Source organism: Bos javanicus, chromosome 25 (genome assembly GCF_032452875.1).
Source record: "Bos javanicus breed banteng chromosome 25, ARS-OSU_banteng_1.0, whole genome shotgun sequence".
Lineage (NCBI taxonomy): Eukaryota > Metazoa > Chordata > Mammalia > Artiodactyla > Bovidae > Bos > Bos javanicus.
The window spans coordinates 21,651,365-21,677,182 of NC_083892.1; the positions used below are offsets into that span (position 1 = coordinate 21,651,365).

The 25,818-nt window shown below is 46.5% G+C and overlaps 1 protein-coding gene and 1 non-coding gene across 4 annotated transcripts in view; both read left to right on the top strand.

Moving 5' to 3' along the window:
* Window positions 1-25,818, top strand: part of PRKCB (protein kinase C beta) — a 375,130-nt gene that overhangs the window by 172,563 nt on the left and 176,749 nt on the right. The gene's annotated exons all lie outside the window — the stretch shown is intronic.
* TRNAG-CCC (transfer RNA glycine (anticodon CCC)) lies at window positions 13,077-13,149 on the top strand. Its single transcript has one exon. It is a non-coding gene; the product is annotated as a tRNA-Gly (tRNA).

A 25,818-nucleotide genomic window follows, 5' to 3' on the forward strand; every position in this document is an offset into this window, starting at 1 on the left:
CTCCTACTGGAGACAGGACATGCCTGTAAGTATGTCTGGTAACCTGTTGACCCTAGGGAAAGATGGAAACCTAGTTGACACAGTGGCCTTCCTTCTTCCTGCATTCATAATCAGTCCCAGGAAAGGGTTCTGATTGGTTGGTCCTCAGTTGTTAGGGGAATGAACTCTTACAGTTTAACACGCCTGGACCATATAGCATCCCTCTGACTCAGAGAACAACATATAAGAAGAAGGAATGGGAGACTTGAAGGAGCTGACAAAATAAATAGCTGCCACACTGTATTGTTATAAGCTAGCTTGACCATGGTAACCAGCATACCCAATAAAGCTGGCTTACAAAACTAAACTGTAGTCAACTTAGAGTGTAAATTTAAAGATCCTAAGTAAAACATATCAGATCAGATCAGTCGCTCAGTTATGTCCGACTCTTTGCGACCCCATGAATCGCAGCACGCCAGGCCTCCCCGTCCATCACCAACTCCTGGAGTTCACTGAGACTCACGTCCATCGAGTCAGTGATGCCATCCAGCCATCTTATCTTCTGTCGTCCCCTTCTTCTCCTGCCCTCAATCCCTCCCAGCATCAGAGTCTTTTCTAATGAGTCAACTCTTCGCATGAGGTGGCCAAAGTACTGGAGCTTCAGCTTAAGCATCATTCCTTCCAAAGAAATCCCAGGGCTGGTCTCCTTCAGAATGGACTGGTTGGATCTCCTTGCAGTCCAAGGGACTCTCAAGAGTCTTCTCCAACACCACAGTTCAAAAGCATCAATTCTTCGGCGCTCAGCCTTCTTCACAGTCCAACTCTCACATCCATACATGACCACAGGAAAAACCATAGCCTTGACTAGACGAACCTTTGTTGGCAAAGTAATGTCTCTGCTTTTGAATATGCTATCTAGGTTGGTCATAACTTTCCTTCCAAGGAGTGAGCATCTTTTAATTTCATGGCTACAGTCACCATCTGTAGTGATTTTGGAGCCCAGAAAAATAAAGTCTGACACTGTTTCCACTGTTTCCCCATCTATTTCCCATGAAGTGGTGGGACTGGATGCCATGATCTTCGTTTTCTGAATGTTGAGCTTTAAGCCAACTTTTCCACTCTCCACTTTCACTTTCATCAAGAGGCTTTTGAGTTCCTCTTCACTTTCTGCCATAAGGATGGTGGTGTCAGCATATCTGAGGTTATTGATATTTCTCCTGGCAATCTTGATTCCAGCTTGTGTTTCTTCCAGTCCAGCGTTTCTCATGATGTACTCTGCATATAAGTTAAATAAGCAGGGTGACAATATACAGCCTTGACGAACTCCTTTTCCTATTTGGAACCAGTCTGTTGTTCCATGTCCAGTTCTAACTGTTGCTTCCTGACCTGCATACACATTTCTCAAGAGGCAGATCAGATGGTCTGGTATTCCCATCTCTTTCAGATTTTTCCACCGTTTATTGTGATACACACAGTCAAAGGCTTTGGCATAGTCAATAAGGCAGAAATAGATGTTTTTCTGGAATTCTCTTGCTTTTTCCATGATCCAGCGGATGTTGGCAATTTGATCTCTGGTTCCTCTTCCTTTTCTAAAACCAGCTTGAACATCAGGAAGTTCACAGTTCACATATTGCTGAAGATACTATTTAATTCTTGGCATAGACATATTGGTTCAAGTAGACTTTTTTAATATGAAAGAAACAATTTAGAGATAAAAATAATGAAAATTTTTGGTTAATGTAACAAAATGTAAGAACAAGATAAAAATTAGCCAAGGAACTGTGCAATCTCAGAAGTAAAAATTTCAGTTTATCAGTTGCCTTGCACGTGCACTCAGTCGTGTCCAACTCTTTGCGACTCCATGGACTGTAGCCTCTGCCCATAGAAGTCTCCAGACAAGAATGCTGGAGTGGGTTGCCATTTCCTTCTCCAGGAATCTTCCCAACCTAGGGATTGAACCTGTGTTTCCTGCATTGTAGACGGATGTTTTACTGCTTGAGCCATCAGGAACTAACCCAGTGTAAGTGGATTGAAATTCTCTACTAAAAGGCAAAGACTAATCAGACTGGAGAAATGTACAATTCTAGGGATTGTATGAAAGAAATGTACTAGGTTAAAAATAAAAGAGTCAAAGATATAGCCCCCCCCAAAAACCACACATACATATAGAACATAATCTTAATAATACAAATCAAAAGAAATAGGATTCAAAGTAAAAAACATGAACAGGAGGAAGAGAGGGAAAGTGCACTCTAATATATTACTGGTGATATGAATGTAAATGAATATTGGGTTGGCCAAAAAGTTCATTTGGATTCTTCTGTAAGATATGATGAAAAACCCAAGTACACTTTTTGGCCAATCCAATGTAGTCTTCCTCAAGAGATAATTATCAACATGTATCAAAAGCCTTAATGACCTTTTTAGCCTAAGAATTTTGCTAAGGAATTATTTAAGGATATATGTATATATTTATAAAAAGTTGGAAGCAATCTAAATGGCTGGAAATTAGGGTTTATGTAAGTAAAACATTTCCATATGACAGGAGGCTGCACGGTGATTAAAATGTTACAATGTCTGGGTGATGGGAATGTTCTTTCTGTGTCTTGTTGAGTTGGCACCTGTATACATGCACACAGTATTCAAAACTCATGAAACTGTGTGCTTAAAAGAGGGAGGGGGACATATATACCTATGGCTGATTCATGTTGAGGTTTGACAGAAAGCAACAAAATTCTGTAAAGCAGTTAATCCTTCAATTAAAAAATAAGTTAATTTAAAAAAGAAAGTCTGTACATCACTGTATATCAATTATACTTCAATAAAAAGTCATCTGATTAAAATGTTATTGATATGGGACTATATAGTCATTATGAATGAAGAAAGCAGACAACAAAGCCCATGTATGGTAGGATATGTCTACAAACATACACCCTTGTGAAAATACAAGGCCACATTTTCTGAGCACATTTTGGTGTCCCCTTGTCAACTCTGCTCAGTATCTTATTCCAGACTGTTGGCAGAACTCTGAAGATCACTTTGGGAATTTCTGTAACTGTCTTCTGTGATCTTGTTTTTGGTGCCACTTCACCTCCAGCATGGACTCAGGCATCCTGCTTAATTTGATTAGAATCAAACCTGAGTGAAGGCTTGGGTATAACTGTAAGCAACTATAGTTGCTTCTGGATGTGGTCACTCTTAAGATACTCCATCAGCTTAGTCCCCACATGGGCCTCTTCAGTGCTCCTGGTAAGATTCTGGCCCATCGGTAGACTCACCTTTGGCCCCCAAGGAGGGAAGTCCTAGCTCTGCCAGTCTGGGGTCCACTCACTTCCTGCTTCAGCACCAGTGGAGTGGGACATCCCTGTCTTCAGATAAAGGGCCCACCTCCTTTTCCTTGGCATTGTCTGGTCTCCCTGGCTCCAAGAAAGCAACATAACAGTTGGCTGCACTCTTCTCAAAGCCTGGGTTGCTTAGTCTTACATAACTCCAGGCAGGGACACCCCACCCTTCTGTTCTGATGATGCTCCAAGACTGTCTGGCTCTTCGAGGAGGTGAAGCAACAGTTAGGGTTGAACGTCCCTCTTGGCATCATGGTACGATTGCATCATTACCTGATAGCAGAGCTCATTTGTATCTCTCAAGGATAAGTAGTACCAGGGGCAATTCAGCCTATAAACAGTGCAGACTCTCTCTCTCTCATATATCTACTACCTATCTCAATCTGGCAGGGCACCAGGACTCTTATTTATTACTTAACACTGTAGTCTATAACTTCTACATTCACGATGAAAGTGTTCAATAATTAGGGTGTATGTTCCAAATGAGAAAAGAACAGCTTACAAGGCAGAGTCTGAGAGTTGACCTGTCTTGCTCAAAGGCTAGGCTTCCACTTAACATTTAAAGAGCTATTGTATAGATTTTTGATGTAACTTCGAAAGACAGAAGCAGGCCTGAGAACCGTCTGTGCAGGCTGAGGAAGAACAGTCTAAACTGACTCACTGGTTCCTATTTAAGGATATTAACGCCTCATCCCAGTAGAGCAAAGACCGGTTGTCACCAGTTGCAGAGGGGATATCTGTGGTAGGTGTGGGTTTCTTCCACGGCTCTTTTACTAATGTTGTTTGGTTGCATGCAGCAGAAGCCACCTTGAGTTAGCTTAAATATCTACCTGCCAATGCAGGAGACACAAGAGATTCGGGTTTGATCCCTGGGTCGGGAAGGTCCCCTGGAATAGGAAATGGCAACCCACTCCAGTACTCAGTTCAGTTCAGTTGCTCAGTCATGTCCAACTCTTTGCGACCCCATGAATTGCAGCACGCCAGGCCTCCCTGTCCATCACCAACTCCCGGAGTTTACCCAAACTCATGTCCATCGAGTTGGTGATGCCATCCAGCCATCTCATCCTCTGTCGTCCCCTTCTCCTCCTGCCCCCAATCCCTCCCAGCATCAGGGCCTTTTCCAATGAGTCAACTCTTCGCATGAGGTGGCCAAAGTATTGGAGTTTCAGCTTCAGCATCAGTCCTTCCAATGAACACCCAGGACTGATCTCCTTTAGGATGGACTGGTTGGATCTCCTTGCAGTCCAAGGGACTCTAAGGAGATCCAACCAGTCCATCCTAAAGGAGATGGTCCTGCCTGGAAAATCCCATGAACAAAGGAGTCTCGCAGGCTATAGGCCAGGGGTTTGCAAAGAGCTGGATACCACTGAACCACGGAGCATACACAAGCATAGTGAGATTTATTGAAAAGGGTATAATGTACTTTAGAGAACTGGAGGAAACCTCCCTAGACAACCAAATCAGTTGTATCTGATTTTGGTATTTGTGTTGCTTTGGCCCTAAATTCAAATTCCAGAAGAAGAAACATTATTCTCTGAAGCTTAAGTTACTTAACCAGCCCTTTTCTTGGGCTTTTAAAGTCTTCCCTCTTTAGGGAACTAAATACAGTGTGGGTGGGTGGCTTTTTGAAGGAGAATTGAGACACTTATACCTCATCACTGAGGCAGAGATATTTGCAGGTCAAAACCACACATGTCCACTACAATTTCTCAATGCTTCTTTGCAGAATACAGACAGGTTGAATGCTTAAGGATTATTTGGGTAGCCCACTCAGAACAGATCTCAGCTAAAGAGATACAGACAAGGGTCTGGGGATCTGTATTTTGAAGTCCTTTGGGTAATTCTCCTGGGGAGTCAAGTTTGGAAACCAGCAAAAGGTCCTATCTCAGAGTGGTTCTAAAACCAGAATGGTGGGGTTTGAATTCAAGGTTTGCCACTAACTAGCTGAATAAATAATCTTGGGCTAGGTATGTAACTTCTCTGCTTTGGTTTTCTCATCGGTAAGAAGAGGATAAAATAGCATCCTCCTAACAAGGTTCAGGCAAGGGTTAAATGAGTTAATCCATGTTGAGGGTTTCTCACCGTGCCTGGCAAATAGTAAGCGGGAGTTAATATGGCTACCGCCAGCGGCCCCTTCGAATCTTAGGATGTGAGTTTAAGATTGGAAAAGACCCTGATGCTGGGAAAGATTGAAGGTGGGAGGAGAAGGGGATCACACAGGATGAGATGGTTGGATGGCATCACCGACTCAATGGACATGAGTTTGAGTAAGCTTCCCTGTCCATCACAGGAAAGCCTGGCATGCTGCAGTCCATGGGGTCGCAAAGAGTCGGAGATAGCTGAGCGACTGAACTGAACTGAACTGAGCCTTATTTTTGGCATGGCATGCGTCCATCTTGCTTGCCACAAAATGGACACACAAAGGCACCTCCCGTGAGCTGGTTGAGGGGGAAAGTCTAATGAAAATGATGGTAATGTGGTGAAATGCAATTCTTTTGTTGGTGAAATGCATTCTGCCCAATTCTTCTCCCATTTGCCGCTTGCGGCTGATGGCATCTGCAGTGCGGAACCCGCATGTAAAGGTCAGAGTGAATTGCTTCTCCACAGCCCTCTGTCCCCTCACTGTCACAAAGACAGAGCTTCGTGCTGTGGATGAAGAAGCACGACCCCAGTATGCAGTGTCTGGAGAAGGGAAAGAGCTGTTTCTCTGGTGCACGAAGATCAGAGGTGCTGGAACTAAATGAGGCAGGCATGTCTTGTCTTATGAATTATTTTGACTTCTCCTGGTTAAGGGGCAAGACCGGCCTCAGAGACTGATAAAGGCAATTTCCCAGAAGACCTCAGCCTGTGGAGACTGCAGACGGAGGGGGAAATAGAGCATTCAAAGGTAGATGACCCAGAAAGAGACATCTCTCACGTGAAAGGCGCTGGTCCTGGAGTCAGAAAGGCTCTGCCTCCAGCTCCAGTGGTCTGGACTCCTGGGATGTCTGAGTAGCAATATTTTATTTAAATAGTAGTATCCAAGAGCTAGCATTCATAGATAAGACTCTGTTTTAAGCACTTTCCGTAGAATCTTTCTTTATTCTTCGTTTCACTCTAGGAGGTGAGTCCCATTGTTGTCAGCCCCATTTTACAGATAAGGAAACTGAGGCTCTGAAGAGACTGAGGGACTTGCCCAGGGTCCCATGACCAGCGAGTAGCTGAGCCAGGATTCACACCCAGGCAGTCTGGCCCAGCTCCTGTTCTTACCCCGCACCCCAGGCTGCCTCGTTACTTCAGCCCCATTCACCTGGAAAAGCTAACTGAAACAGACAGCTCTTTTCTCCAGAACTGCCTTCCCACATCTGCGCCCCCAGAAACTGTCTGACCTCATAGCCTGGGTTCCGCTGGGTCCAGCTACACAAGTACACTTGCCCCAAACTGGACCCATCAGACCCCCTCTTCCAAGAATTTAGAATCTGGATTCAGAGGTGCTGCTTTTAGTCTGGGTTGGTCACACGGTTTTTGCAAACTGCTTCTTGTACAGGAAAGGGTCCATCTTGGTGAATTTTCACACAGTGAACATTTCTCTGTAACCAGAACCCCAGAAGCCCTCCTGTGTACCCTTATCATCCCTACATCTCCATCCCCTTCCATCAGGGTAACCACTACCCAGGCCAACAGCCGTTTGCTTGCTTGCTTTCTTTTATTGAGCTATTTAGTTTTATTTTCTTTTATTTCATTTTATTGTGGAGAGAACAAAACATCTGACCTACCCTCTTTGTTGAATTTGTTACAGTATTGCTTCTATTGTTTTTCTGTTCTGTTTTTTTTGGCCCAGAGGCCTGGGGGATGTTAGCTCCCTGACCAGGGATGGAACCTGCACCCCCTGTGTTGGAAGGTGAAGTCTTAACCACTGGACCACCAAGGAAGTCACTCTTAATACACTTAAAAAAATAATTTTATTTATTTATTTATTTTTGGTTGTGCTGCTTGGGCTTTTCTCTAGCTAGGATGAGTGGGCGCTACTCTCCAGCTGTGATCCTCGGGCTTCTCATTGTGGCGGCTTCTCTTGCTGTGGAGCACAGCCTCTAGAGCACAGGCTCAGTAGCTGTGGTGCATGGGCTCAGTTGCTCCATGGCATATGGGATCTTCCAGGATCAGGGATTGAACCTGTGTCCTGCATAGGCAGGTGGGTGTTGTTGTTTTTTTTTTTTAATCACTAAACCACCATGGAAGCCCTCCTCTTAATATACTCTTAAGTGTACTATCCTGTATTGTTGACTGTAGACAGTGGTGGGCAGATCTCTAGAGCTCACTCATCTTGCTTAACTGAAACATTGATTAGTAATTCTGTTTCCCCCACCCCAGCTTCCAGGACCCATCATTCCACTCTTTGATTCTGTGAATTTGGTGTGATTGGAATTATATAGTCTTTCTGTTATATTTGTCTTTCTGTGTCTGGTTTATTTCACTTGACATAATGTCCTCAAAGTGTATCCATATTGTCCCATGTTGCAGTGTATCGTTCCTTTTTAAGCATGACTAAGAGCCCCCTGTATGTATATACTGTGTCTTCTTCATCCATTCATCTGTGTGTATGCATTCAGTTTGCTTCCTCACCGTTGCGAATAATGCTGCAGTGAACACAGGAGTTGTAAAGTCTCTCTAAGATCCTGATTTCAGTTATTTTTGGATAAATACCCATAACTGGAATGGCTGGATCATATAGTATTTCTCTTTTTGAGAAGTCTCTAAATGGGCCTAGGACTTGAGTAGACATTTATCTGAAGACATACAGGTGGGTAACTGGTATCTGAAAAGATGTTCAGCATTCATCAGAAAATTCAAATCAAACCCTCAGTGAGACCTCACACCTGACAGGCTGGCTATTATCAAAACAAACTCCAAAGATAAGTGTTGGTGAGGGTGTAGAGAAACCCTTGCTCACTCTTGGTGGAAATGCAGAATAGTGCAGCCACTATAGAAGGAGAGTGCCTGCTTTGAACTCTGTACACATGGAGAGAGCCTCTCTTGTGTCTGGCTGCCTTCCTTGGTGTTTTGTTTGTGGCCACGTGACTTTGAAAAGGTGCATGCATTCATCAGGATGTCTGGCTTCAAAGCCAGCCAGCACTGGGCAGGTTAAGTAAATGAGTCAAGTGTGTGATAACAGGGACATTGCATCTAGAGTGTGTGTACTCTGTCTGAAACGAATTTTTTAATTCCTGTTCTTTAAACAACCAAGATCCAGGTTTTTCAATTTTTAAAAGAGACATCTGAATCCCCTAAATGTGGGTGCTGACAGATAATTCGAGAACGACATATATGGTGCATTTAAAAAACATGTTTGGACTGGATTTCATTCTGTACATTTTGTTGTTCAGTTGCTAAGTTGTGTCCAACTCTTTGTGACCCCATGGACTGTAGTCCCTGCCCACCTCGCCACACCCCCAGGCCCCTGTGTCCATGGATTTCTCTAGGCAAGAATACTGGAGTGGGTTGCCATTTCCTTTTACATGGGATCTTATAGACCAGGGATCAAACCCATGTCTCCTGCATTGGCAGACAGGTTATTAAGCAGTGAAGTCCTCATTCTGTCTACCACCAGTTTATAACTTCTGAAGCTGGGAACTGTCAGTGGAAAGTCATGTCTCATGTCCCCAGCCTAGTCAATGAAGGGAGAAGGAAAAATATGGTCACCCTGGTTAAGGAAACTGCTGCTGCAGTGTCCCCCTGCTGTACTTGAACTCTCCGTGTCCCGTGGGATCTGCGGCGGGGTTGGGGTGCAATGTATGGGGGGAGTTATCTGGCAGCCACTTGCTTCTCCTACATGCAGTCTTCAGGGAGAATCATTCATCATTCCGTATATTTATTAAGGGCCTGCTGCTGCCAGGGACTGCTCGGCGAGGATTCAATTCAACTTTCTATATTTGCTCAGTTACCCCCCACCCTGCATCAGACCTTGCCATTCTTAATCCTTTTTTAATAGGAAGACCTGGGCTAGGATGCCTTTCCCTCAATTCAAGCCTCACCTTTTCTATATATTGAGAAACATTTCAAGACCTTTTGTCTTTTACTTGGCACCTTTCCCTGATTTTCTGGGCTGAAATAGATTCTATTTTTAAACAATTCCTTCTGGTACTTTCAGCAGTAGTTTGGAGGTGAGAGTAGAGTAAAATGTTCAGGTTCAGGTTTCTGGTCTTGCTTGTTGTTTGAAAGTATGGACTCTGGAGCCAGCCTGCCTGGGTTCAAATCTTGGCTCTGCTGCTTACTGGCTGCGTGACTCTGGATAAGCCACTTAACTGCTCTGTGCCCCAGTTTCTTCATTTTCAAGATGAGGACAATAATCTGTCTACTGGGTGGGGATGTTGGGTGAAATAAGTTGGTTCATGCAAAGAGCTTAAAACAGTGCCTTGTGTGTTATGTAAGTGTTTGTTTGACTCAGAATCTTGGACCTGATTGCTTTCAAACTCAGCCCATTGGTTCTGACTCTCCTGTGATTCTGCATCTCAGCCTTCCTGTTGCAACTCTCTGCCTTTGATTCTCTTCACCTCTTGACTGAATCTCCAAAATTCTCCTGACCGTGGGTCAATTCTTGGGGCCTCTTCTGTGTTCCTAGACTTTCCCCACCCTCATATTCTGTCCATCGCTTTGTACCTCCTAAATAATAATCAAACCTGACATTTACAGGTGTATCTTGGAGATACCGTGGGTTAAGTTCCAGACCACCAGTAATGCAAATATCACATGGATTTTTTGATTTCCCACTGAATGTAGAAGTTATGTTCATACTCTATGGTATTCCTTTTAAGTATGCAGTAGTATTATGTCTAAAAAACAATGAAGTGAAAGTGAAAGTGTTAGTTGCCCAGTCGTGTCTGACTCTTTGCGATCTCATGGACTGTAGCCTGCCAGGCTCCTCTGTCTATGGGATTCTTCAGGCAAGAATACTGCAGTGGGTTGCCATGCCCTTCTCCAGGGGATCGTCCCAACCCAGGGATTGAACCAAGGTCTCCCTCATTGCAGGCAGATCTTTATCATCTGAGCCACCAGGGTAGCACCCCCCGCCAAAATAGAAATTAAGAAACAGTGTATATATCTTAATTTTAAAATATGTTATTGCTAAAAAATGCTATCATGGGAGCCTTCAGCGGGCTGTAATCTTTTTTTGTGGGTTGAGGGTCTGAAATATCGTGAGACTTATCAAAATGTGACAGAGACAGAAAGTGAGCAAATGCTGTTGGAAAAATGGCGCCGATGGACTTGCTAGATGCAGGGTTGCCACAAACCTTCAATGTGTAAGAAGCTCTTCTGCAGTGTAAGAAAACAAAACGAGGTGCACCCCCCACAGACAGTTCTGTCCATCCGCACAGACAGGACCTTCGTCCAGGCCCCACCCACTCTCCCTGGACCAGCTGCCTCTTGTCCCGACGCCCCGCTTCCTCTCTGTCTCATCAGCCTGTCATTTCCGCATTGCTGCGGAGTCATCTTTCCAAAAACCGGGTGTGATCTTGTCATCGTTCTTGCTGAAAACACGTCAGTGGCTTCCCACGGTTTTAGAGGCACTGTTGATTCTCTGACGGTCCATAAGCAGGATCTTCATACGTCCTTCTTTGTCACACTGGCCCGTATACACACCTGCTTATTCTGTTGCCTTGGGATCCTAAGGAGCGTGTGCCCCTGCTGTTCCCACTGTTCTCACAAGGGTCCCCTCTGGGACATGAAGGATATGGTTGCCCTGCTCCCAGGCCCTGCATGCTGTGGCCCCATCCATCCCTGTAGCCTCTTCCTGACTCCTCTCTCCTCACCCGAGACTGAGCTTCCTTCTTTCAGTCTCCCATCCTTCCCAACAGCTCTTCCCCCACAAGGCACGTGCCTTGCTCTTCCCCTTGAACTCAGGGAGTCTCAGTTCTGGTTGCATGTTTGAATCATCTGCAGAGCTTTAAAACTGAATGCTGGTGCCTGGGCCCATTGCAGACGAATGAAGTCAGACTTTATTGACTCAAAGCCTCTCAGTTGATTTTAATGTGCTTTGAGGCTTAAGAACCCTGATTGACTTGGACTCATCCTCTAGGCCACAGCTCAGCTCCTTAGGGAAGCCCTCCCTGGCCTCCCTGACCAGGTCACTTCTGCCTGTTTTGCACTCCTAAAGCCCCGCATACCTCTCCTTACTGTCACACATCATAGGGTCATTTATTTATATGATGACCAAGAGCCTAGCTGCATGACCTTGAACAAGTTACTTAACTTCTCTGTGCCTCAGTTTTTTCCCCTGTACAATGAGAATAATAAACCTGTTGTACAAGGTCAGTGAGGGTCAAATAAATTAATTATATATAAAGCTCTTAGAGGGCTTCCCAGGTGGCTCTAGTGGTAAAGAAACCACCTGCCAATGCAGGAGACATAAAAGATATGGGGTTGATCCCTAAGTCGGGAAGATGCCCTGGAGGAGGGCATGACAGCCCACTCCAGTATTCTTGCCTGGAGTGTCCCATGGACAGAGAAGCCTGGTGGGCTACAGTCATGGGGTTGCACAGAGTTGGACACGACTGAAGCAACCTACCCCACACGCACAGAGCTCTTGGAACAGTGTTTGGCATATGTTAGCTCTTACTGTAATGGTGATCATGGTGATGATGATGGTTATCCCTCACTGGAATCTAGAGAGCCCTTGAGGTGGGGTCAGCATCTGCTGTTGGACAGCTCCCCCCGGGACAGCACATAGCACATGAGAGCTCTTTAGTAACTGCTGACAGGTGTCCCAGTGATGCTCTTGGTGACAGGGTAATCAGTTGGTGTGCACAGGACTTGTCTTCTTCAGTTAGGTTCCTTGTCTGTATGGATCTATTGGTTTAGGATCCATGCTTCTAGTGCCCAGAGTTAGAGTCGTTAGGATCAGAACCTACACAGGCTTGTGCTGTCCAGAGTCCCAGGTGCTGATGGTGGCCTGGCAGACGTTTGCTTCAGCCACGTCCTGCATGTCCTTCTACGTAAGAGTTCTTTCTGCTCTTCTGAAAGGCAGGCGTGGGGGTGCCCAGGGCTTCTGTGGCAGAGGAAGCTGTCAGGAAGCTGGCATGGTGCTGTGAGTCTAGGAATCAAGCTGACAGCATCTTTTAAGTTAAGTAACCTCAGTAACCTCGTGTCCTGGTCCTGCGTTTGGGTGACCTGCACACAGCAGGGAGCGGGATGCCCCTCCCTTTGTTTGCTGATGGTGCTGTGGGGGGAAGGGGAAGCTAGGGGAGAGGCTGGGTGTGCATGTTTTGTGGTTGATGGAGGATTTATTTATAAAACAAGGGTGTGATCTGTGGCAGTGTGTCTGGTCCCTGAAAGGCTACTGTATACTCTGAGCAGTGAATTCACAGGAAGAGGCAGGGCAGAGCTGTGTGAACAGCCTGGAAGGCAGAGTGTAAGAACTCGAAGGGCCCTTGGGGAATACCCAGCTCAACTTCCTTGTTTTTTCAAGGAGGAACTGAGACCAGAGCATGGAAGTGACTTGGCCAAGATCACAGGTGAAGTCTTTAAGTTGACATCGATCAAGTGCACGCTGTCTGCCGGTCACTGTGCTGATAAGCACAGTATAATCATGATTTCATGAATGTTCACAAATCTAAAAGCCAAAACATTTGTTTATTTATTATATTCTACCCACATAGAGTGTTTACTAATTGCCAAGCACCGTGCTGAGCTTTTTACAAAAATTAACTCAATAGCATCTCATGATCCTATGAACATTTAATGCTATTATTATTGTTTCTACTTTAAAAATGAGGTGGGACTTCCCTGATGGTCCAATGGCTAGGACTCTGCACTCCCAGTGCAGGGGGCCCAGGTTCAATCCCTGGTCAGGGAACTAGATCCCACATGCCCCGACTAAGAGTTCTCATGCCACAAAGATCCTGCATGTGCAACGAAGATCTAAGACCCCACGTGCCACAATTAAGACCCAGCACAGCCAAATAAATAAATACCTTTTAGAAAATGAGGAGGTGGAAGCACAGCAACGTTAGGTAATCTGCACCAAGTCACACGAGAAGTCGTTAAGTCTGGGATTCAGCCCGGAAGCCCAGCCTCACAGTGTGTGTCATCCTGCTGTAGCGTCTCCCCATTTGACAGGTGAGAAAACTGAGGCTCATTTAGCTTGAGGAACTTGCTCAAGGCCGCATGACTGGGAAGTAACAGAGCTGGGACAGAATTCGGACCATCTACCTTGAGAATCTGGCTCACGAGATCTCTACTAAGTCCTCTCTTATGGGGGCCGGGGTCTCACGGCTGAGGGATTTGAATTGAAGACAGGGGATGGGGGCTGAGGCAGAGCTTGGAGCCAGGCAGGGGGCAGAGGAGTGTATCAGCCCGGCCTGCCTGTGTTGAAGCAGGGTGTCTGCATCTGAATAGCAGGGTGTCTGCAGAGCCCTGTCAAGTGCCCCAAGTCCAGGTTCCACCCTCTGTCCTTCAGATGTTAGCTCGGACTTCACCTCCTCGGGGAAGCCTCCCAGATCTGGTGACGGAATCCCTCACCATTAACTCTTTAAGCACCCCGAGCTTCTCCTGCACGGCACTCAGAAGTGTGCATTTGTTTGTACCTTTTTACTGTCACCTCCCAGCTAGGCTGGCAGCCCGTCAGGGTCCTGCAGACCCTGTGTTTGATTTTGTTCATCCAGCTTCTGACACATACCAGGCACTCAACAAACACTTGGTGAGTAAGTGGATCATTGCCAGGTGGCGCTTGTAGTAAAGAACCTGCCTACCAATACAGGAGACATAAGAGATGCGAGTTCAACTCCTAGGTCAGGAAAATCCCCTGGAGAAGGAAATGGTAACCCACTCCAGTATTCTTGCCTGGGACATCCCATGGACAGAGGAACCCGGTGAGCTACAGTCCACGGGGTCTCAAAGAGTTGGACACAACTGAGCGTGCACACTCACATGTGGGCTTCCCTGGCGGTCTAGTGGCTGAGGCTCTGTGCTCATAATGGAGAAGGCCCAGCTTGGATCCCTGGTCAGGGAACTGGATCCCACATGCCTCAACCAAGGGTTTGCATGCCGCAACTAAAGATTCCACGTGCTGCAGGCTAAGACCCAACACAGCCAAATAAATAACATAAAAATAAATATTAAAACACACAGGCACACACGCAGACACACTTGCGGTGTTAGATGTTGAAAGAAAGATCAACAAAATTTAAAAGGCAAGTGAAAAACTGGGAAAATGTTTACTGTGTATATCATGGGTGAGTGGGTAATGTTCTTTACATTGTATAGGAAGCTTGTTACTAATCATTTAGAAAGAAGCAAACTTGAATTTAAACATGGGCAAAGGCTGTGGACAGAAAATGAATGATAACAGTGAACATTTAAAAATATTTACTTCCACCAGTGACCGTTAAGCAGTTTTCAGGCAGTAATGCATTGAGCTCTCCCATCAACTTAGGCAGTAATTATTATTATTATCCAGTTTTTAGATGTAGAAACTAAGACTTGAAAGGGTTAAATAATTTGCCCTGTAGTCTGGAAGCTAATAACTGCAAGAGCTGTGTCTTAAATTTGAATGTGGCTATTAATTAACCCCTGATGTTGACACTGGCTCCAGTGCAGATTGTAACCCAGGAAATCATATTTAAAATCCTACTGAAGTTGACACAGCGGAAGCTTGTCTTTAAATGGAACAATTACTTATTTGCCCAAGGGGTGGGGGTCGTAGCAGCCGTGGGTATCACAGCCTCCCGCAGGCACCGGAGCATCTATACAGCTCATCAGCACGATTCACTCTGCTCTCCCGGAACACAATGAAAGATCTTCTCCAAATTACAGTGTCCCCCTTCCAACTGTGTAATTACAGCTTCTAACATTCTACGCATTTCATGTGCACAGAATCTCAGTCCACATCGTCCTAATTAAGGTTCCCCTGCCTCTTTGTCTCTCGGGAATTCTCAGCATTTTGTCTGCAGTTTGGGACATGGCGATGCTGTTGGGTTACCCGGCAGGCTGGTACGTGCGGTGGGAGTTTCGTGATGCCCAGATAAACATGAAAATATTCTATTGTCATCAAAACTCTGCTGCTGCTGCTGCTGCTAAGTTGCTTCAGTCATGTCCGACTCTGTGCGACCCCATAGACGGCAGCCTACCAGGCTCCCCTGTCCCTGGGATTCTCCAGGCAAGAACACTGGAGTGGGGTGCCATTTCCTTCTCTGATGTGTGAAAGTGAAAAGTGAAATCGCTCAGTCGTGTCCGACTCCTAGGGACCCCATGGACTGCAGCCGACCAGGCTCCTCCATCCATGGGATTTTCCAGGCAAGAGTACTGGAGTGGAGTGCCATCAAAACTCTACAGAGCTATATAAGGAAAAGTTGTATTCCTTTCCACTTTGTTCCCTCCTGCCTTCCTAAAGAAACACTTTTTTATTAACTTCTCTTGCAGCCTCTCCTTCTCGCATTTGCTTTTGCAGACCTGAGTAATTTAAAATACACTTTCTTATCCTACCTCACTTTCTCAACCCAAAGGTTGCCTGCAGCATAGTTCTGCACCTTGGGTTCTGCTTTTATTTTTCTTTTTCGACTTCTCTTAAAAATACACTCTTAAGATTTTCTCCACGTTAGTGCAGAAAGCTTCATTTTCATCCTGAATGGTAGTCCATTGTGTAACTGCAGTAAGATTTGAGTATCTCCATCCCTATGACATTTGGCTCATTTAAAATCTTTCACTATCATAAACGATGCTGCAGTGAACAACCGTGTGTGTATAAAATTTCCTATGTATGTGGGTTTATCTCCAGGATCAAGTCCCAGAAGTGGGACAGCTGGGTCAAAACGGGAGAAGTATTTGGACTTTTGATATACATGCCCATTTGCCCCCACAGGGTAATGCTGATCGGCTTACTCACTGCACATATGTATGTCTGTGTTTCTACAGCTTGTTAATGCAGTCCGGTGGGATGAACATCTTAAAATTTCATTGTAAGGGTTGTCTATTTCATTTTTAAGGTGTGTTAGAAAAAAACATAACTTGCACACCGATCCCACAAGTTCACACTCTTAGTTTTATTTTAAAATAGGTTAAAATAGGTTTTAAAATAGGTGAAAGTGGCATTCTGAGTGAAAAAACAGCACCAAGTATGAATTAATAATTTTATTGGTAGAATGTAGGCATGCAAAAATATGACAGCTCAAGACTGAAGTTCGGGAGGTGTTACCGTGATTATCTTTTCTCTTTGGAATAATACACTCCAGAGCCTGTACGTCCTTCATGCAAGGCGCATGCTGGGAGCTTTAGCCGTCACATCCAGTCGATGAGGTGGGTACTGTGTTTATCTGCGCTTTATGGACAAGGAAGCAGAGACGCAGAGTGCTCAAGTAACTTGCCTGAGGCCTCACGGTTAACTCCAGAGCCCAGGCTTGCAAGCTTCCTTTTCTTCTGACCCTATTTCCAGCTGGGGTCTCCAGGTTCGCCTTGCCTGTCTACCTCCTGGGAAACATACCTTCGAGGCTTCTGTGGCCTGTGAAGGGCCAGGGACGACACAGTCTGAATTTATAGGCTGCCCTGACTTTCTCCTCTGACTGACGCTGCGGTGCGTGCTCTCATGACCTTGGTGTTTCAGCGCAGCTTCCGTATTCCTGCAGCTTTGCCTCAGCTCAGCCGAATTTCAGCCCACCTGTGCACAAAGCCATACAGCCCATTCAGGCTGAGAGAGGCTATTTTAGGTTGTGATTTAGAGATTTAAAGTTCTTTTTTCCCCCTGATCTGTGCTTCCTTCATCCTTAGCTGCATGAGCCTGGAGGCAGGTGATGAGTGGAAGATGCTGAGCTGGGATGGGCCTGTCCTTTGGTCCTGGGGAGTAGGTGTTCACAGTGAAGACTCTGGTTTGGGGGTGGGGGTGGGGAGCTCCGAGTGACCTGACGGTGGCTGGTGCCACATTTGTGTGGAATGAGGGGTGTCATCAGCTGTAACCCCCTATTGGGTTGGAGGCCCTCTGGGAAGGCTGAGGAGCAGCCAGTTGACACTCAGGTGTCCCCACTCTGCTACCTGCATATTTGGAACCTGACAAATGTGATTGCAGTCCTGTCTCTTCTTCTTTCTTGCTTTGTGACCTCGGAAAAGTTCCTTCTCTAAGCCTCAGTTTGGTCACCTGGAATACCAGGATTATAACTCCTATGTCATTGGTCTTTATGAGGGTTTAATGATATGATATCCAGGTGGTGCTAGTGGTAAAGAACCTGCCTACCGGTGTAGGAGACATAAAAGACACGGGTTCGATCCCTGGGTCAGGAAGATCCCCTGGAGAAAGAAGTGGCAACTGACTCCAGTATTCTTGCTTGGGACAATGGACAGAGGAGCCTGGTAGGCTGCAGTCCATGGGGTCACAAAGAGTCAGACAGGACTTAGCTACTAAACAACAACAACAATAATGATGTGATATGGAACCCTTAGCACAGTGCTTGGAAGAGTGCTGAGTTCATGGTGGCAGTGAGAGTCACAGTAGTCGATAATCATTTTATTCTTGTTATTTGACAATGTCTTGCATGAGGATCAGACGTGGAAGAAAACTTGGAAATCCAAGTGTGCCTAGTATGAAGCATGATAGAGCTCAACGCCGTGAAACAGTGGGTAGAGGCATCATGCCAGGATCCTGTGAGAACCTGATTGCTTAGGGATGGGAGAGAGGATCAGGTGGGAGAGATGACTAGAGGTCAAGAGGTGATGCTGCGGGAGGGATACAAAAATTTCAAGCCCATTTCTGAAAGCTCTTGGCACTGAACTGCATGAACTCATCATTCAGGAGTATGAGGTTATGTCCACATGTGGTTGGACCCCAGCCAGTGACACCTAGGAAGAAAGGACCCCAGTCAGTGGACTCCTAGGGAGAGAGGACCCCAGTCAGTGGACTCCTAGGGAGAGAGGATGGGGAGTCTGGCAAAAGTCACAAACCCAGATTCCTACAGGGGCCAGGTGGGGAAGGGAAGAGAGTGAAGCAGGCAAGGTGTGAGACAATAGAGAATGATGGGAACTGTGGAGAATTAGAAAGCTTATGCTTTATCTAAAGGTGCCATCGCTGCTCCGCCCAGAGGAATATGTGTCCAGTGTTGCCCCAACTTGTGAGTTTTCAAAAGGAACCAGAAATCTGCATTTTTTTCTGACATTTCAGGATTTTAAAAATATTTTTAAGACGCTCCATATGGGCCAAATACCGCCTGTTTGTAAACTTAGTGTGGCCTTTGGCATCCAGATGGTAACCTCTGAACATGAAGAAGGACCCGGGCCAGGAATGGGGTTGGGCTATAGGTACAAAGGGCTGGGCTGGGGAAACCAACTGTAGAACAAGGTCGGGGAGGGATGGAGGCAGGGCTGGGCATTGCGTCTTTGACTGGGATCCAGACAGACCTGGGGGGAGAGTTCTGACTTAGAGGCCACGTGGATCCCTGACCTCATCCTGGTCAATAGTCACAGCCTCAGAGGCTGGGAAAGGAATGTATTTCAGCTAAAGGCAGGGCTGCCATTTAACCTGTATCCACCAGCACGACTGGACCAGTTGTGAAAATGATGAAGTATTTACCTGCTGGTTGGTGAATAGCCACTGGGCCGTTGGAACCTCCCCCTCCCACCTGCCACCCAACCACTTCTTTCCCTGGCAGCTCCTCCCCACCCTACCTTGTCATGATCTGGCAACTAAAGGGTTAACTCCCAGCGTAGCTAGGCCCTGCAGTCCATTCTGATCTAGGCCCTGCAGTCCATTCTGATCGTCAGTGGGCAGTACTTGAGCCAAAGTGATTGTAAATATCTTGACAATTATTCCACCCCCGCCCCTCCTCCCAGTGCAGGTAGCAGATGCCTGCTTAGGTTGGCTTAAGTACAAAGGATAAATTTTAGAGGACACAGGAGAGTCAGATGGAACTGGAGGGCAGAATTCCAGGCCCCTAGGAGACTGCAACCAGGAGCTCCATCCCTGGGGTCATGAAGCCTTTGTTCCTTTCTCCCTGGAGCCTGCTGTCAGTAATCACCACCTCTGCCCTACGGCTCTACATGTCCTGACGGCCCGTCCTCTGACACTTGAACTGAGCATCCACCTCTCCACCGGTCATCTGTGTCTGGTTTTGGGGGAGGGTCATCTCCAGGTGCAGACCTGCCCCTTGGGCCTGGGCAGACATAGACAGGCACCCTGAATGATCCTCCTTGAAGGTCCTAAGGACCCCAGCTGTGGGCGTGTGGCTTTGTTCCAAGCTCTCCCAAGTGGAAGGAGGGAAGGGACCAGAAATCAATCCGGAGATGACCTGTTTTCTGGGTCGTCTAAGAGATGAGAGCGGGTGTCGGGGGTGGGAGTGGGGATGGGTGGAGTTGGTATTTACAAGCCTTAGCCCTCCTGAAAGAGAAGGCAAGGGAATGAGATTGGAGGAGCCTCCATCAGCCTCTAAATAAACCACAGAGAAACAGATTTTCCTCTGCATCCTGCCTGAGTGGCCTTTCTTTCTCCTGTCTGGTGTAATTCATCTTGCACAGGACTGTCCAGGTCATGTGCATCGTCTAGGGCCTCTTTGTGCTTCATAGCAGTGACTGCGGCCCACTGCTGCCATCACAGCTCACGGACCTCTCACTATGTGCCACCTACTGTGTGCCATGCAGTGCTGGCAATGGCTGGGCAGCCCTGGGCAAGTCACTATACCTCTCGGTCCCTCAGTTTCCTCATCTGTAAAATGGGGGCAGTAAGCAGTACAGACTTCATAGAGGTGTTATGACGATTCAATGAGTTAATGTCTGATAACTCCCTGCAAGTGGCTCCTGGCATGAATTAAACACTCAATAAATGTTGACTCTCACTCATTAAGTATTTATCAAGCACCTTCTGTATGCTAAGTACAATATATGCTCTGGGATATCATGGAGAGCAAAATTGCCTCATGTTGCATGCAGCTAAGCATGAGAGAGATGCAGTTAAACACACAGCTACAACGCAGTGGTATAAATACTGTGATGGGAAAGATAGGGGTGAGTGTTAGACAGTCTATCTGACTCTTTGCAACCCCATGGACTGTAGCCCGCCAGGCTCCTCTGTCCATGGAATTGTCCAGGCAAGAATACTGGAGTGGGGTTGCTGTGCCCTTGTCCAGGGGATCTTCCCAACCCAGGGATCAAACCCAGGTGCCCCCCTGTAGGCAGATTCTTTACCATCTGAGCCACCTGGGAAGCCCAAAGAGGTGAGGGGCATGGCAGTTATTTTCTTTTGCTTTCTCTCTGCCATTAAAACATAAGTTCCACCAGAGGAGGTATTGTCTCCTTTGCTCACAGTTGTACCCTCAATGCCTGGGAAGAACCTTGCTCTCAGAATACATTTACTGGGTGAATGAACAAAGGAAAGCAAAAAGGAAGTGCTATTTTAGCCGGACCTGAAGGATGAGGCGTTAATGTAGTTGGGGGTTGCAGAGGAAAGAGAGAATACCCTGCTGTATTCCCACTTTGGAGCCAGGCAGATGTGGGGTGAGTCCCAGCCCTCCAGGGGCCGTTTGGTTGACCTTGGAGAAGGTCCTCTCTAGACTGGGCTCCTTTCATCGTCACTGAAATCAGCATGAGTAACACCTTCCACATGGCTGTCACTGGGCATATGGACAGCTCGCAATCACTGTGTTTTCTTCTTCCTTCCCTTTCTTTGTGCATCTTGGCACCTCCTGCTGCGAAAGAGACTTGCTAAGATGGAGAGGGGTTTCTGTTTTTTGTAAAATTTTTAATTGGAGGATAATTGCTTTACAATGTTGTGTTGGTTTCTGCTGTACTGCAGTGCAAATCAGTCACAACTATATGTATATATCCCCTCCCGCTTGAGGCTCCCTCCCACCCCCCATCTCACACCTCTAGGTCATCACAGAGCACCAATCTGGGCTCCCCGTTATATAGCAGCTTCCCACTAATTATGTTTTACTGATAGTGATGCGGGGAGCTCGGCTTCTGTGCACCAGTGCTGGATTGAACCATGGAGACAGGGTTTTGGGTGAAGTAGAAAAGAATAGCTTCATTGCTTTGCCAGGGCAAAGCAGGTTCCTGCCCCTGAAACTGTGTGTCCCCACCCAGGACAGTTTGGTGAGGAGTTTTATAGCGATGGTTTAAGGATGGGGTTGCTGATAGGATTAGGGTGTGCAGGGCATACACTCCTTTAATCTGGTTAGAGGTAATCTTGAACCAGGACCCTGCCTGAAGGCTGTGCTGTGGTTTCTGCTCTTCCCGTTGGCAGTGTCTGGTTAGGAATGCTTGAGGTCTTCTCCCCTGAGATTCCCCACTAAGATATAGGCATGGAGGAAAGTGCAATGCCAGCAAAGAGCAACTTTATTCTTAGTGGAGTTTTGCCTCCGATCTCTAAGTAGAGCTCATGAGGCCCTTGGGGACTCCTTTCTATTGAGGCAGGCCTCAGTCAGTCAGTTTAGTCACTCAGTCGTGTCCGACTCTTTGCGACGCCATGAATCGCAGCACGCCAGGCCTCCCTGTCCATCACCAACTCCCGGAGTTCACTCAAACTCATGTGCATCGAGTCGGTGATGCCATCCAGCCATCTCATCCTCTGTCGTCCCCTTCTCCTCCTGCCCCCAATCCCTCCCAGCATCAGAGTCTTTTCCAATGAGTCAACTCTTTGCATGATGTGGCCAAAGTACTGGAGTTTCAGCTTCAGCATCAGTCCTTCCAAAGAACACCCAGGACTGGTCTCCTTTAGGATGGACTGCTTGGATCTCCTTGCAGTCCAAGGGACTTGCAAGAGTCTTCTCCAGCACCACAGTTCAAGCAGTTAAAATATCCTCAAAGCTAATTCTTGGCTCAAAAAGGTTAACATACCAGGGAACCCAGAAGGGAGCACAGGAACCAAGAGGAGAGAGAGAACTTGCCCCAGGACTTGGAGTGGAGTTGGTCCAGGCCAGTCATGCCCACCCTTCTTAGGGTGAGACCATGGGACCGAGGATGGAACCACCACTCAAAGGTGCCCGTGGCTTTAGGGCCTAGGAAAGTTCCACCCACTGAGGTTGGGCCAGTCAGCGTCCTGGAATTTGATCAACCAGACTGGCTCTCATCTTCCTTAGAGGCCCAGGTGGCACAGTGGTAAAGAATCCGACTGCCAGTGCAGGAGACCCTGGAGATTCGGGTTCGGTCCCTGGATCCGGAAGATTCCCTGGAGTAGGAAATGGCAACTTGCTCCAGTGTTCTTGCCTGGAAAATTTCATAGACAGAGGAGCCTGGCGGGATACAGTCTATGGAGTTGCAGAGTTGAGCCAGCCAGGGGAGTGAGAGAAGCCTTGAGCTCCCCCTTCAGGCCAATGCGGGTCAAGAACGGGTGGGTTTGAGGTGTTCATTTCTCACCTTTTAAGGTGGATTCACACGGGGCGGGCAGTGGGAAGCATTTTATGGCACAGAGCACTGGGACTGTTTCCAGGAACCTGATTTTTTTTTTTTTTCTTTTTTTTTAGTCTCGTTGCCCAAGGATGGAAACATGGCTGGCTAAGCCATCAACAGGGAGCCTGTAGTTTTTGTTTTTTGCTTTCAAGCCCTGATGCTGTTACTGGGGTAGCAGCTCAGTCCTCGAGCAGGAGAGGTGGTGGCTGGGGTCCTTCTGAATCCTGGAGCTCTGCAGGTCCCACAGCCAGAGCAGAGCTGACCCTGCCTCTTCACCTGGGCTGTTCAGGGCTATGCAAGGGTCACCCCTTCACCCGCTTGACGTGACCACAGAGGTTTGGAAAATCAGGAAGGAAACACTGTAGCTCATTAAGAAGATGAAGGCCAACAAAAGCCTTCAGGGATGGAGGATATTTTAGGCAGACTTGTTGAAACAGAGTTTTCATGCAGCAAAATTCAATTTTTAAAACATATGTACAGTAACATTCACATGGTTGATAATATAGCTTATTCCAGTCACCCCATAAAAGTTCCCACATTCTGTCCACTTGTTATCAATTCCCTTTCCTCCTCTGATCCTTCTTAACCACCCATCTGTTTTCTGTCCCCATAGTTATGCCTTTTCTTTTCTTTTAGTTTTGCCTTTTCTAGAATGTCATTTAAACAGAATTAAACAGCATGTATTTGACATCGTTATCTTACCCTAATGCTTCTGAGATTCAGAAAGGTTACCTGTATCAGTAGTTCATTCCTTCTTACTGCTAAGAAGTATTCAGTTGTGTGGATACACCACACGTAGTTTATCGATTCACATGGTAAATGTTGAGTACTTAGCTTGTTTCCAGACTTTGGATATTATAAATAAGGTGATTGTAAACTTTCAGGTTTTTCTGTGGATTCCTGTATTCATCCCCACTCCAGTACTCTTGCCTGGAAAGTCACATGGACAGAGGAGCCTGATAGGCTGCAGTCCATGGGGTCACTAAGAGTCAGACACGACTGAGCAACTTCACTTTCACTTTTCACTTTCATGCATTGGAGAAGGAAATGGCAACCGACTCCAGTGTTCTTGCCTGGAGAATCCCAGGGACGGGGGAGCCTGGTGGGCTGCCGTCTGTGGGGCCGCACAGAGTCGGACACTACTGAAGCGACTTAGCAGCAGCAGCATGTATTCATTTCACACCTAGGAGTGGGAATACTATGTCATATATGATAAGGGGATGTTTACCTTTATAAGAAACTGCCATGCCACTTTCCAAAGAGACTCTACCGTTTTGCATTCCCCCTGTGTTGCAGGAGGGTTCCAATTAGGTTCTCTCCACATCAGCACTTGGTATTGTCAGTATCAGTTTTCTAAAATGTTAGCCACCCTAGAAGGTATAAAGATTATTTTTACATTTTGAAAATAACAGGTTCCTAAGGAGAAATGCTCATTATTTTTATAGCACATAAAATAATTTCTACTTATTGTGTCTGTTTCCTTATTTGTTCATTTTCTGTCTCTATTAGAATGTGTTTTGGAAAGGCACTTGCATCAATAAATATATGTGAATGGATGAATGAATGGATTAGGGAAGAGATAGGTGGCTTACAACAAAGGCTAGAATGTCAGATCAGCCTTGGGTTGGAACCTGGGGCCCTTGTCTTCTCTTCTGCAATATACTCTTTCATGGAGGAAGCAACTTGCAGGCTGGGTTGGGAAAGAGAAGATGACTTTTGTTTTTTAAATTAGAGCATCTCTTGAAGGAGACAGACATCATGTGGAGCCAGAGAGTCATGAAGGGCATGGCATGTTTGGGAGTATGAACCAGTCCTGGGTACAGAAAATGTAATGTGTGTTGGAGGCATCGTTGGGATCACATGGGCGATGTAATAATAATAATGCAAAAGCTTTCACTGCTTACTGTGTGCCGGGCGGTTCGAAGCTCTCTCCATAGGTTAATTCATTTATTATTCCCAATGGTCCTGTAAGCTTACAGCACTATCAGTCTCCTCATTGTCCAGACAAGGGAAGTGAAGCACAAAGAAATTAAATATCTTGCTCAAAATTATGCATCTAAGAAGAACCCAGGTGGTTTATGTTCCCAAGTCTGTGCCTTTAACTTCTGCACTGCACTGCCAGGTTAGGAAGGGCACGTTAGTTAGTTAGGGAACAGTGTGAGCCACTGTAACAGATAACCCGCAAATATAGTGACTTGAATAAGACAGAAGGTAGGTTTTCTCTCAGATGTCTGTCTAAAGGGACAAAGTACAGGGCCAGTGGGTCCAAGGTGGTCACTTCCACTTCCACCATCTTCCGGCCAGCGGGAAGGGAAGAAGGGGCCTAGGAGGCTGTACCATGCAGGGTGCTAAGTCACTTCAGTTGTGTCTGATTCTTTGCAACCCTATGCACAGTAGCCCACCAGGCTCCTCTGTCATGGGATTCTCTAGGCAGGAATGCTGGAGTGGGTTGCTATGCCCTCCTCCAGGGGATCTTCCTGACCCAGGGGTCGAACCCACATCTCTTACATCTCCTACATTGGCAGGTGGGTTCTTTACCAGTAATGCCACCTGCGAATCCTGGGAGGATGTATGTGCTTAGTCGTTCAGTCGTGTATGACTCTGTGACACCATGTCACAGAGTAGCCTGCCAGGCTTCTCTGTCCATGGGGATTCTCCAGGCAAGAATACTGGAGTGGGTTGCCATTTCCTTCTCCAGAGGATCTTCCCAACCCAGGGATTGAACCCAGGTCTCCCACATTGCAGACAGATTCTTTACCATCTGAGCCACCAGGGAAGCCTGGAAAGATGTACACCTTTCTTTTAAAGGAATGACTGAAACACATACATCCCATTGGTGAGAACTCAATCACATGCACATGCCAAGTTGCAAGGGAGACTGGGAAATGCGGTCTATAGTTGGACAGCCATGAGCTCTGCTGCAACTCAAGGGTTCTCTTATTGAAAGGAAGACTGGGTATTGGTGGAAAGCTAGTAGTCCATGCCACAGTCTGCAGAGTATTCACTGGACTTTGAACTCTGTCCTGTAGATGATGGTGGTGGTGGTTTAGCTGCCAAGTCGTGTCTGACTCTTGCGACCCCATGGACTGTAGCCTGCCAGGCTCCTCTGTCTATGGGATTCTCCAGGCAAGAATACTGGAGTGGGTTGCCATTTCCTTCTCCAGGG